General features: G+C 41.6%; 1 long non-coding RNA gene across 2 annotated transcripts; it reads left to right on the top strand.

Annotated features, from left to right (window-relative positions):
* Positions 1-596: 596 nt before the first annotated feature.
* On the top strand, positions 597-10,670 carry LOC115101793 (uncharacterized). 2 transcript variants are annotated; one of them, XR_003859360.2, is made up of 4 exons: positions 597-911; positions 1,998-2,078; positions 10,029-10,110; positions 10,224-10,670. It is a non-coding gene; the product is annotated as an uncharacterized LOC115101793 (long non-coding RNA). The 2 variants fall into 2 exon arrangements; XR_003859359.2 differs by having other exon boundaries at positions 1,994-2,078.
* The last annotated feature ends 585 nt before the right edge of the window (positions 10,671-11,255 follow it).

Here is an 11,255-nt window from a genome sequence, read left to right as displayed (position 1 = left end):
GGTATCCCCCCTTACCCCCGTCACTGTCCATTTCTTGTTTTTAAAGGATGGGAGAAGTGCTACACCTGGTGGGAGAGAAATTGTAAGACATAAATAGTAGCTTTATGCGTGCTGTATGTTACGACTTGACACGCCTCGATGTACCGGAGGGTCCGTTTTTTCAACTTTTCTCCAATACTATAGAGCCATTACCATGTCGATCAACGCTTGAATAGAACCTAGTTCACACCCCCGAGTTTGAAGTCAACACAGTCGCTACAGTCCCATTAGTTTTCTTTGTAGCTTCGTTTGAATGTCGCGGTTACGCACATTTGTACGGAATGGGATGAGTTTACGTTACTTTTCTACGTCAAAATTCGTTCAAAACAATTAGCTTGATAGCCAGACAAAAAGTCACTCAAAAAGTATCAAAGAAAGGTAGATAAATGAAAATCGAAGTTTCAGGGAATAATGTACATGCGTTATCTGACCATCTTTTCCCAATGCCAAGCCAGTGTGTCTTATATGCAATGAAAATGTCGCTGTTTGCAAAGGCGTCATTATTAGCATGTCCGGCCCCGCCTCAGACAGGGGCTGGACGCAGACACATTGAAGAGTTAACTGCAAGCTACACACACACGGTTGACATGTTATGTCACTTAAACGGGTTACATATGCAGTTACAAGGAGGGAAAACAGTCGTGGATATGGTGGAAAAACTTGAGGCCTTTATTATTAGGAAGCTTGAGGTTTTCGATTTGGACATGTAATCTGGAAGACTACTGCATTTCAGCACACTGAAGAAACGACAGGCAGAGGGACCAGGCCACAGCATTGTCACAGAGGTGATGGAAGATTTCATCAAGCAGCTGAGGGACAACTTCTCCACCAGATTTGAAGACTACAGCATGCCCAAGGATATCATTGCGTTTGTACGTGATCCGTGGAGAATTCAAATCAAATCATATGTTTTTATTTTTTATTGATTACATTCATGTGTTTACCAGATGTTATTGCGGGTGTAGCGAAATGGTTGTGATTCTAGTTTCTACAGTGCAGCAATATCAAACAAGTAATAGTTAACGATTTCACAACAAATACCCAATACACATAAATCTAAGTAAAGGAATGGAATGAAGAATATATACATATATGGAGGAGGAATGTCAGAGCGGCCTAGACTAAGATACAGTAGATAGTATAGAATACAGTATATACATATGATATGAGTAATGCAAGATATGTAAAGATGATTATTATTAGTGTCATTATTAAAAGTTATTACAGTTATTACATGATCCCCCCTTGCTAAGAAAATGATACCCTCGCTGGATGAGGCCGAAATTCAAACTGAGCTGATTGAATTCCAGACACCGAGCCAAATCAGGGAAGAGCTCAGGAGTGCGGAGTCCTTGTGTGCGTTCTGGGTGACATGCTCAGAGGAGTACAGCACATAAAGAAGCGTGCATTTTATGTGGTAACAATGTTTGGATCGACTTACACATGCGAGTCCTCATTTTTCTATATGAACGTAATATAAACTCACGACAGGAATCCGGCTTTCACATAGGTCAATCGAAGAGTGCCTACGCATCAAAATCACATCCATCTCACGGTGGATCGCTCATTAATGTCTCAATCAAAATTACGGATTGCCTCTTGTCCGCTCATCCTTCCCTTATGCCATAGTTTGTACATCTCAATTGTCAGTAGAACCACATTTCTTTAAGCAAGTCAGTCATATCAGCTATGTTTTTTAAAAACATGCAGTAAATGAGGCTGAATGAACGGTTTTGCTGCTAGACAAGGCTCTGTTGATAGGCAGGTGTGGCGGTGGTAAGGATTCACTCCATGGTGCTCAAAAGAAAGCTCTACTGTTGGGACAGCTTTATGTAGGTCCTAACGGTTTCTGTGCACTGTTTGTCACCGTTATAGTGCAATTAATGTATTGTTTGGTGTTGTGTTGTGTAGTGGTTTTGCTGGCATGCATCTAAAATTGTTTTTTTTTCCCAAGCAAGATTTACATGCTAAAATCGCTACTGATCTCATGCGACATCCACAAGATCGTGTCCGAGGGGAAATTCAACTTTTTCCGTTGAGTAAGTAACTTAGTGGCCTATATGACTGTATTTGGTAAATACTAACATTACTGAGTGCTTATCCAGGGATATTTAGGTCTCAAACTGACAGTATTTTCTGTTTGTTAAAGGAGCAGGGCAAGCAGGCTCTCACGACACAGATATTCAGACACAGACATTGACTTTTTTTCTTTAAATTATTGTTTTATGTAAGATGCTACATTTTTGGCCAGTTGCAATTGTAAGTGGGCCTAATAAAAAAAAAATCCAATTTCTAATAGGACATATATTTTTTTTGTGAAAGATGCTGTTAAGCCTCATAGCCGACCCCCGCCAGTTACATTATTTTATATAGGCCTAGGCTCGGAAGAAATAAGCCCTCTTGTTGTTTATAAAGTCTAAACAAATAAAAAAAGATTGTTGAAATTAGTTACTCGACTGGTGTAGGTTTCTCCGTCTGTTGCTGTGCAACACTTGCATAACACATTAGCTATATTTTCAGCACCAGGAGCTCGCTGTTCACCTCCTATTGATTGCGCTGTGGTTGCATTTGTACGTTTCCGCTCCACAAAATGGGCCGCTGCCTACCCTATTAGTTGACTGTCTCCTGCATACTCTCTCCTTATGAATTGATTGAAAATGTAACTTTTGTATTGTTTAGGTAGGGTAACTTCCTTCTTTGTTTTTGGGAGTTCTTTTTTTATTTTATTGGGCCAAATAATATACCCGAGCCCGCGGGCCGCCAGTTGGGGAACCCTGCAATACGGTCATTGATTTTGGCCCAATAGGCCTGCATATTCCCACGTTCGATGGGCATTCCGTTTTGATTGGGTTATTTTCCTAAAAACCTTTAGGCCTATCTATAGAAGAAGAAAAAACTCTGCCTGTCTGCCCAGGCTGGCAAGTGGCACCATCGCATGAGCCTGAAGCCACAGACTGGCCAAACTCGTGATTCTAAACATGAATTCTAAAAATGAACTCAAAGGCATTATTAAGTCATTTTTCGTTTAATATGTATTTCATTCTAAGTAGGTCACTACCTATATGCGCAATTTATAGACTATAATGATTTAATATAACTAAATGTTGTAAATGCTGAGGGCTTTATTTCCCAAACAGCCTATTGTGTCGACAATGTATTTCTTTGTAGGCTTAGGCTATAGCCTTCAAATAATTGAAATAATATAGCCTAAATAATTCATTTTCGTTCCTTCTTACGCTCCCTGTCTGGCGCCTGACCTATTTAGAGTGTTCATATGCTGTATAAGGACATGGAGCACCTGAGCGCTCAACTCCGCTCACATGCTGTTCTCAGTACCCAGGTTATAATTTATTGCAGATTCATGTACAGGCGTGTGCCTTTCCAAATCATGTCCAATCAATTGAATTTACCACAGGTGGACTCCAATAAAGCTGTAGAAACATCTCAAGGATGATCAATGGAAAAAGGATGCACCTGAGCTGAATTTCGAGTCTCATAGTAAATAGTCTGAATACTTACGTAAATAAGGTATTTCATTTTTTTATTATTTTTTTATACATTTGGCAAAAATTCTAAAAACCTGTTTTTCACTTTGTCATTATAGGGTATTGTGAATAGATTAATGAGGAGTTTTTTTTGTATTTAATCCATTTTAGAATAAGGCTGTAACAGAACATTTTGAAAAAGTCAAGGGCTCTGAATACTTTCTGAATGCAATGTATGATAAAATAAGACACGACATATAAACACATTAGAGAAGTAAATGTTACATGATTAGATCATAAATATCGGTTAATTCAAAGTAACAATTCATAGAGATCAATATGTAAACATTACACAAGATCAATACATTTTGGTGTTTGTCTGACTTCCTTGCAGAGGGTACATGGAGGAGAGGCTCCCCTGACAGATTCTCTTAATGCCCTGTTTGGGATCAACGAGGATACAATTCTTCAGCCCCTGGGTGATCAATCTAGCTCTTCTGGCTTACCTGGATTGGCCAGATCTGTTGTCAGAGATGTTGTGAGTCAGGTGAGCCATGCAAGCCACTGAAAAGATGAGATCTGTTATCTCTGCCAAGCTACAATGATTTGGTCACTGGACAGGTTGTGCCTCAAGCAAAGACCACTCCATCTAAGGAGGACAGGGACATTGAGGCTTGCCTTACACCATTGTCAGGAGAGATCATGGCTGTCATGGTTGACTCAGGCGAATGCCAGGAAAGAGCCGATGTTAATGCGAGTGTAGCGAAATGCTTGTGCTTCTAGTTCCGACAATGCAGTAATAACCAACAAGTAATCTAACCTAACAATTCCACAACTCCTACCTTATACACACAAGTGTAAAGGGATAAAGAATATGTACATAAAGATATATGAATGAGTGATGGTACAGAACGGCATAGGCAAGATGCAGTAGATGGTATCGAGTACCATATATACATATGAGATGAGTAATCTAGGGTATGTAAACATAAAAGTGGAATAGTTTAAAGTGGCTAGTGATACATGTATTACAAAAAGATGGCAAGATGCAGTAGATGATATAGAGTACAGTATATACATATATATATATGAGATGAGTAATTTGAGACGACTGTACAACACTTAAGATTAATTGTCAGATTCAACAGAAGATCTCTTTGTTTCTTGGGACCTAGAACAAGCATCTCTGTTTTGTCCGAGTTTAATAGTAGAAAGTTTGCAGCCATCGACTTCCTTATGTCTGAAACACATGCTTCTAGCGAGGGCAATTTTGGGGCATCACCATGTTTCATTGAAATGTACAGCTGTGTGTCATCCGCATAGCAGTGAAAGTTAACATTATGTTTTCGAATAACATCCCCAAGAGGTAAAATATATAGTGAAAACAATAGTGGTCCTAAAACGGAACCTTGAGGAACACCGAAATTTACAGTTGATTTGTCAGAGGACAAACCATTCACAGAGACAAACTGATATCTTTCCGACAGATAAGATCTAAACCAGGCCAGAACATGTCCGTGTAGACCAATTTGAGTTTCCAATCTCTCCAAAAGAATGTGGTGATCGATGGTATCAAAAGCAGCACTAAGGTCTAGGAGCACGAGGACAGATGCAGAGCCTCGGTCCGATGCCATTAAAATGTCATTTACCACCTTCACAAGTGCCGTCTCAGTGCTATGATGGGGTCTAAAACCAGACTGAAGCATTTCGTATACATTGTTTGTCTTCAGGAAGGCAGTGAGTTGCTGCGCAACAGCCTTCTCTAAAATTTTTGAGAGGAATGGAAGATTCGATATAGGCCGATAGTTTTTTATATTTTCTGGGTCAAGGTTTGACTTTTTCAAGAGAGGCTTTATTACTGCCACTTTTAGTGAGTTTGGTACACATCCGGTGGATAGAGAGCCGTTTATTATGTTCAACATAGGAGGGCCAAGCACAGGAAGCAGCTCTTTCAGTAGTTTAGTTGGAATAGGGTCCAGTATGCAGCTTGAAGGTTTAGAGGCCATGATTATTTTCATCATTGTGTCAAGAGATATAGTACTAAAACACTTGAGCGTCTCTCTTGATCCTAGGTCCTGGCAGAGTTGTGCAGACTCAGGACAACTGAGGTTTGGAGGAATACGCAGGTTTAAAGAGGAGTCCGTAATTTGCTTTCTAATAATCATAATCTTTTCCTCAAAGAAGTTCATGAATTTATCACTGCTAAAGTGACAGTCATCCTCTCTTGGGGAATGCTGCTTTTTAGTTAGCTTTGCGACAGTATCAAAAAGGAATTTCGGATTGTTCTTATTTTCCTCAATTAAGTTAGAAAAATAGGATGATCGAGCAGCAGTAAGGGCTCTTCGGTACTGCACGGTACCGTCCTTCCAAGCTAGTCGGAAGACTTCCAGTTTGGTGTGGCGCCATTTCCGTTCCAATTTTCTGGAAGCTTGCTTCAGAGCTCGGGTATTTTCTGTGTACCAGGGAGCTAGTTTCTTATGAGACATTTTTTTAGTTTTTAGGGGTACAACTGCATCTAGGGTATTGCGCAAGGTTAAATTGAGATCCTCAGTTAGGTGGTTAACGGATTTTTGTCCTCTGGCGTCCTTGGGTAGGCAGAGGGAGTCTGGAAGGGCATCAAGGAATCTTTGTGTTGTCTGTGAATTTATAGCACGACTTTTGATGTTCCTTGGTTGGGGTCTGAGCAGATTATTTGTTGCAATTGCAAACGTAATAAAATGGTGGTCCGATAGTCCAGGATTATGAGGAAAAACATTAAGATCCACAACATTTATTCCATGGGACAAAACTAGGTCCAGCGTATGACTGTGACAGTGAGTGGGTCCAGAGACATGTTGGACAAAACCCACTGAGTCGATGATGGCTCCGAAAGCCTTTTGGAGTGGGTCTGTGGACTTTTCCATGTGAATATTAAAGTCACCAAAGATTAGAATATTATCTGCAATGACTACAAGGTCCGATAGGAATTCAGGGAACTCAGTGAGAAACGCTGTATATGGCCCAGGAGGCCTGTAAACAGTAGCTATAAAAAGTGATTGAGTAGGCTGCATAGATTTCATGACTAGAAGCTCAAAAGACGAAAACGTCATTTTTTTTTGCTTCTACACCTGCATTGCTTGCTGTTTGGGGTTTTAGGCTGGGTTTCTGTACAGCACTTTGAGATATCAGCTGATGTACGAAGGGCTATATAAATAAATTTGATTTGATTTGAGTAATGTAGGGTATGTAAACATTATATTAAGTGGCATTGTTTAAAGTGGCTAGTGATACATTTTTTTACCTCAATTTCCATCAATTTCCATTATTAAAGTGAGCTGGAGTTGAGTCAGTATGTTGGCAGCAGCCACTCAATGCTAGTGGTGGCTGTTTAACCTGTTAGTACTCTAGGGGCAGTATTTCATTTTTGGATAAAAAGACGTGCCCGTTTTAAGCGCAATATTTTGTCACGAAAAGATGCTCGAATATGCTTGGAATTGATAGTTTTGGAAAGAAGAGACTCTTACGTTTCCAGAACTGCAAAGATTTTCACTGTGAGTCCCTTAGAACAAATGCTTCGGGCAAAACCAAGATGTATGACCGACCAGGAAATGAACAGGATTTTTGAGGCTACGTTTTCCATGATCGCCTTATATGGCTGTGAATGCGACAGGAATAAACGGACACTTTATCTTGTTTCCCCAAGGTCTCTGCAGCATTGTGACGTATTTGTAGGCATATCATTGGAAGATTGACCATAAGAGACTACAATTGCCAAGTGTCCCGCTTGGTGTCTGCGTGGCATTTGGTGCGCAAAAGTCAGCTCCCAGTATTTTTCCATTCGAATCAGACAACAAAGCAGGCTTCAAGGACGGTGCTTTCAATGGAGAGATATATGCCAAACCACCTTCAGGATTGATTCAAACAACGTTTTCCATGTTTCAGTCGATATTATGGAGTTAATTCGGAAAAAAGTTCGACGTGTAGGTGACTGAATTTTCGGTTAGTTTCGGTAGCCAAATGCATAGTAACAAAAGGGAACGATGTGTCCTACACAAGAATCTTTCAGGAAAAACTGGACATCTGCTATGTAACTGAGAGTCTCCTCATTGAAACATCTGAAGTTCTTCAAAGGTAAATTATTTTATTTGATTCCTTGGCTGGTTTTTGTGAATATGTTGCGTGCTAAATGCTAACGCTAAATGCTAAGCTAGCTATCACCACTCTTACACAAATTATTGATTTTCTCTGGTTCTAAAGCATATTTTGAAAATCTGAGACGACAGGATTGTTAAGAAAAGGATAAGCTTGAGAGCAGGCATATTTATTTCATTTCATTTGCGATTTTTAGAAATCGCTAACGTTGCGTTATGGTAATGAGCTTGAGGCTGTAGTAACGATACCGCATGCGGGATGGGGCGGACTATGAGGTTAACAGTCTGGTGGCCTTGAGATAGAAGCTGGTTTTCAGTCTCTCGGCCCCTGCTTTGATGCACCTGTACTGACCTCGCTTTCTGGATGATAGCGGGGTGAACAGGCAGTGGCTCGGGTGGTTGTTGTCCTTGATGATCTTTATGGCCTTCCTGTGACATCGGGTGGTGTAGGTGTCCTGGAGGGCAGGTAGTTTGCCCCCGGTGATGCGTTGTGCAGACCTCACTACTCTCTGGAGAGCCTTACGGTTGTGGGCGGAGCAGTTGCCGTACCAGGCGGTGATACAGCCCGACAGGATGCTCTAGATTGTGCATCTGTAGAAGTTTGTGAGTGCTTTTGGTGACAAGCCAAATTTCTTCAGCCTCCTGAGGTTGAAGAGGCGCTGCTGCGCCTTCTTCACAACGCTGTCTGTGTGGGTGGACCAATTCAGTTTGTCCGTGATGTGTACGCCGAGGAACTTAAACTTACTACCCTCTCCATTACTGTCCCGTCGATGTGGATAGGGGGGTACTCCCTCTGCTGTTTCCTGAAGTCCACGATCATCTCCTTTGTTTTGTTGACATTGAGTGTGAGGTTATTTTCCTGGCACCACACTCCGAGGGCCCTCACCTCCTCGTCGTGTTGGTAATCAAGCCTACCACTGTAGTGTCATCCGCAAACTTGATGATTGAGTTGGAGGCGTGCATGGCCACGCAGTCGTGGTTGAACAGGGAGTACAGGAGAGGGCTTAGAATGCGGTCTTGGACACCATCCAGAGGACAGGTCTTGGACACCATCCAAGAGGACATGTCTTGGATACCATCCAAGAGGACAGGTCTTGGATACCATCCAAGAGGACAGGTCTTGGATACCATCCAAGAGGACAGGTCTTGGACACCATCCAAGAGGACAGGTCCAAGAGGACCTCAGGGGAGCTAGTACGACTCCATGACATTGTGGGAATGGTGCTGGTAAGTGTGGAGCTAGTTCGCAATGAGGACAATAAAGAGGGGGATTGGCAAGAGCCTCAAAGGCATTCATCTCGTTTATCTACAGTGTCAAAGGCCTCAAGGTTGCAGAAATTTTACAATACCCCCATACTCCCAGGAACTCCAATATCAACTGAGTTGCTGGACAATAACTTTCCTGGACAATCGTTAGAAGCACATGTATTGAGTGGCCAAAGAAAAAACATGAATGACGTGGTGAGCATTATCATTGAAAATCCTGAAGTGCAGCAGCAGATTCCTTCTCCAGACTCTGATCTAACAAGGCTGGAAGAACTTATCTCAAAGGAGAAGATTCATATATTGTATCATGACATTGTGAATCAACTTGAGAGCCTCATTCGGGGGCAGAACAGCATCTGACTTATCAAATCGGTGGCATTCGACTGTTTAACTGCACAAGGAGAGAAAACCAAGCGGGGAAGCCCTTCTCCTCCAAACTCATCTAATGTTCACTGAGCAGTCAGTGAAGCGACTGCTGCTTCCTTTGGTGTTACATCCAGAGCATCAAACCACCGAAGCTCAAGTTCCACTACTTCTCAAGTGACTGTCCTAGATGGTAGTAGCTCTCTGGTGTCTGGCAGATTCACGATGATACTAAGAAAATGTTCACAAGGGCAATCTGTCACCTAGTAATGGACAACGTATCTGGTGCCTCTAGTGCCACAATGGAGGCGGAACATCATGGAAAAGTGACTCTCCCAGCTGAAATTTGACCAGTTAAAGTGCCTGACAACATCCATAACAGAGAGGCATCTGTCTTAGCCACTGGATTTGAGGAGGCCCGGAGTGATTACAGTTCTTCTCAGGCTGTGAGGCAAAGGGAGTTTCAGATTCCTCCCAAAGATCACCAAGTTCAGAATAACCTCAAGGTAGGCCTACACCAGAAATGTTCCTGGTTTGAGTTTCATTATGAAGTATTGTTGTAAGTTGTATTAGGTAGTAATAAAGGTAGGCCTATTTTTTATATTGCTACACAGTATGAACATGTAACAAACTTCATACTTGTCTCATTTTCAATGAACAACCCTTTGAATTGCTGTTGTAAAAGTTATGGGGTTTTAAGAATGTCCTTTGTGATTAATTAACATTTTCTTTCTTTTGCATCAAGCGGGGCAACAAAAATTAAGTCCAGCCCTCCAAGGAAGCACAGGACAAGATTAAGGTTCCCCATGAGGAGGAGCATTGCATAAGTAAGTCTGTCAGCTAATCTATAATGTTATTACAGTTCTATAGTTGCCATGACACCCTAGTAGCAGCTGAAGTACCTGATCATTTTCTCTTCTCTCTCTTGCACTCCCCATAGTGCCGAAAGCGGGAAATTATTCCATCCACCTCTCAACCCTAGGAGAAGAAACAAAAACCCTCCATCTTTGTCAGGATATACTCGACCATAAACAAAGGCCTTTGCAACTCCTTCAAAGGTTCATCCATCAAGTAACAATTGTATCAACAAGAATCCCGGGAAACATATTCCAGTTTGTGTTAGCGAAACAATCCTGTAGCTTAGTATCTGCTTCATCGGACCACTTCCATATTGAGCACGTCACTGGTACTTCCTGTTTGAGTTTTTGCTTGTAAGCAGGAATATGGTCAGATTTGCCAAATGGAGATTTCCCAAACCGAGGGATAACTTTATATGCATCTCTATGTGTGGACTAAAGGTGATCTAAAGTTTTGTATTAAAGTCTTTATTAAAGTCACCAGCCATTAGGAGTGCTACCTCTGGGTGTGCTGCCTCTATCAATAGGTCTGTCACCTCCGACTCATTGAAGTAGTCCTCATCCAAATTGAGGGTAGCGATAGTTGTTCTGCTGTCCAGAAGCTCTTTTCAGTCATAGGAAACGATGGCGGAAACATTATGTACAAAAAAAGTTCAGATGAGTGCAAAAAAATGCACAAAATAGCACAATTGGTCAGGAGCCCATAAAACGTCTGGCATTACAAACATGAATAGGCTATTAGGCTACCGGTAGCAAGGCTATAGTATAGGCTAATGTCCAAGGTGCTCATAGAACACCCTTCAATCGTCAGCCTCAGCTGGTTGCTGCCCAGATTAGAATCTTCCTTCAATGATTCAATCGTCCTTCATGATGATGAGTTACTGTCTGGCAGAGAAGGCGAAAGGAAGTAGGGATGCACTGAAGTGTTAGCCTACTGTAGTAATTGAAATATGGCCACTGACTGTAGGCCTATAACTCTCACATGTATAGGAGTGGATAAATGTGATTTCTTTCTTTCAGCATCTTGAGAGAACGCAAATCAAAGTTAGGGAGCATGAACAAGTGTTGTCTTTGTCAGCGACATACAAGCAGACGTACTGAAATGTTATCATATT

The sequence above is a fragment of the Oncorhynchus nerka genome, linkage group LG20, assembly GCF_034236695.1.
Source record: "Oncorhynchus nerka isolate Pitt River linkage group LG20, Oner_Uvic_2.0, whole genome shotgun sequence".
Classification (NCBI taxonomy): domain Eukaryota; kingdom Metazoa; phylum Chordata; class Actinopteri; order Salmoniformes; family Salmonidae; genus Oncorhynchus; species Oncorhynchus nerka.
Note: the sequence above shows the minus strand (reverse complement) of the source record. Positions and strands in the feature narration are given on the sequence as shown.